This window comes from Lactuca serriola, chromosome 5, assembly GCF_051521515.1.
Source record: "Lactuca serriola cultivar US96UC23 chromosome 5, Lser_US96UC23_V15, whole genome shotgun sequence".
NCBI lineage: Eukaryota > Viridiplantae > Streptophyta > Magnoliopsida > Asterales > Asteraceae > Lactuca > Lactuca serriola.
Genome location: NC_136412.1, coordinates 42,047,416 through 42,049,764, shown reverse-complemented (window position 1 = coordinate 42,049,764; position 2,349 = coordinate 42,047,416). Strand labels below are relative to the sequence as shown.

The 2,349-nt window shown below is 35.7% G+C and overlaps 1 long non-coding RNA gene across 1 annotated transcript; it reads left to right on the top strand.

Moving 5' to 3' along the window:
* The first annotated feature begins 1,111 nt into the window (after positions 1-1,111).
* LOC145051215 (uncharacterized) lies at positions 1,112-1,509 on the top strand. The gene is made up of 3 exons (XR_013683465.1): positions 1,112-1,170; positions 1,312-1,362; positions 1,445-1,509. It is a non-coding gene; the product is annotated as an uncharacterized LOC145051215 (long non-coding RNA).
* Positions 1,510-2,349: the final 840 nt, after the last annotated feature.

The following is a 2,349-nucleotide window of genomic DNA, read 5'->3' as shown; positions in this document are numbered from 1 at the left end:
AAATCATCTAAAAACTCTAAATTCACTACAAGAAAAATAGCCTTTTACGACGCGCAAACAACGACACTCATTGATTTATGTTACGCAATGGAGAGTGACGTTAAAAAAGTGTCATCTCTTCAAAAAATTTAAGGATTTAGGTCACGCATTATTGCGTGCCCTTAAATTAGCGTCATACGAGAAAAAATTAAAAACACGGAGGGCGCTGTATCTTAAATGGGCGTCGTCTATGAGTGTCGCTTTATAATTTTAATGAAAAGCGCGTTTAGTAGATAGGGGGAAAATGAAATCCCTAAAATTTTGAACACCCGCCTTCATTTTTATCCTCCTCTTTTGTTTCCTTCTTGCCCTAATTACGATCCTTTCTTCCCCCTCCATAGATTCGACTGCCGCCTTGCCTAGTTATCAACACTCCTTCCTTCGTTCCTCACTTGCCTTCTTCGCCTGACAATATCTCAAGAAGTACAACTTCGAAAGCGTACAAGTCGGACTTATGTGTCGGAACTCCGGTAGACTGAAATTCAGGCAACATGTAGCCTCGTGTGCCCTAAAATTTCATGAATCTTGAATTTGGCTTACTTGAATCTCGTTCCAAGCTGCTATCGGTTTCGCCACAGAGTTCCGCCGTTCCAAAAGCGCATATTTTCGCGTTGAGTGACTATGATTGGGTTACAATTATGCTTGAGCCGACGATTGGGTTACAATTATGCTTGAAAGTGTGAAGAACTTACATGCTCTATCTAATCATGTCATACTTCATGTTTGTATCACAAATATTGAAGGTCTATCCATTTCTTCTGACATATGGGTTTCAAAATTTGGGGTTTTTATGGGATTTGAAGTTATGGAGATGCAAGGTGCCCTCAAGGTGCTCGATGAAATGCCAGACTGTGTAAGTATATTTTTTTCATATTTGATTAGAAAAAGCGATAACAAAAATGCTTCCTCATCAACTCATCTTATGGGTTGTGCTTCTTTGTTTAAAACACGATTACAAATTGGGGAATCCTCCTCCTATCGCATCCTTCTCTAATTTCTTTCTTCTAATTTCTTTGTTTAATGATTTTTTCTAATTTCATATTGATTTCATCTCTTGTTTCTCTATTCACAGATCTTCCAATCATCAAGGATGTATTGGAGATTGCTAATGTATTAAACAGCAAATGGAAGGTAAGTAATGCCTCAAAACACATATTTGATACCTGATCTTCATTCCATACTCACCATATATATTCGAATGTTATTATTTTTTTTAATCTCCCGTTACTATTTATTTGAAATTTATTGCTTCTGTTATTCGTTTTGTAATAGAGGCAAGTGGAATTAATGTACATAATCACCTATGACATTCTTTTCGGACAGGTATCTTCACTTTCTAGGATGCCACATCATATAATATTTTCTTTAAATTAATCATATACATAATTTTAACATTTCTTCATAGGATTCATCTCTAACAGGAGATCCAGAAAAGTACCTTATTTTGAGGAAAAGTCAACTATAGCCAGCTCTTGCAAAGATCTTATTAAAGAAGGGAGCAAAACATATAGAAGATTTAATGTCCCAATATAAGATTCCCGGTTTGTTCGACCAATAACATTCCACTTTATTATTTATAATTTACACAACCATATTTATTAAACGAGATCTATGATTTATCATTTATGTAGCAGATGTTAAAAAACCTCGCTATGTTCGTGTCAATACTCTGAAATTGGATGTTGAAACTGCTGTGTCTGAATTAAGGAAAGATAATATGGTAACATTAATATACATTATGGTACCCTATTTAATTTATCTTTTTTATTTTTCTGATTTTAGTTATAATAATCTTTATAGGTCGAGAAGGATGACATGATTCTCGATTTATTAGTGCTTCCACCAGCTACTGATTTGCACAATCATCCTTTGGTCACAAACGGAAGTGTATTTATGCAAGTAAGATTTAGTAATTTTTTTCATTTTGGTTTATTTTATTTCAGCCATAATTACTTTAATATATATATATTTTTTTTAGGGTAAGGCAAGTTCCATGGTGGCAGTTGCCCTTGGGCCTAAACCAGGGTGGGAAACATTGTAACTAGAGTTCATGCATGGGTATGCAGGAATGATGATGGGCATGAGATGGGTTCGATCACCGAACCATTTACGTGGGTCCCACATGTTAAATCCAAGATCATCCTGTTCAATTGGGCATAGCATGACAGGGTTTGGCAAACACCAGTTGGTATAGACTCTGAAAAAACAGGAAACTAGCATACTAGGTATTGCATTGGGATAAAGCTGGCATACCTAAGCAACTAAAAGAGCCTCCGAAGGGGAAGTTGTTGACGATTTGTTTTCTGCTTA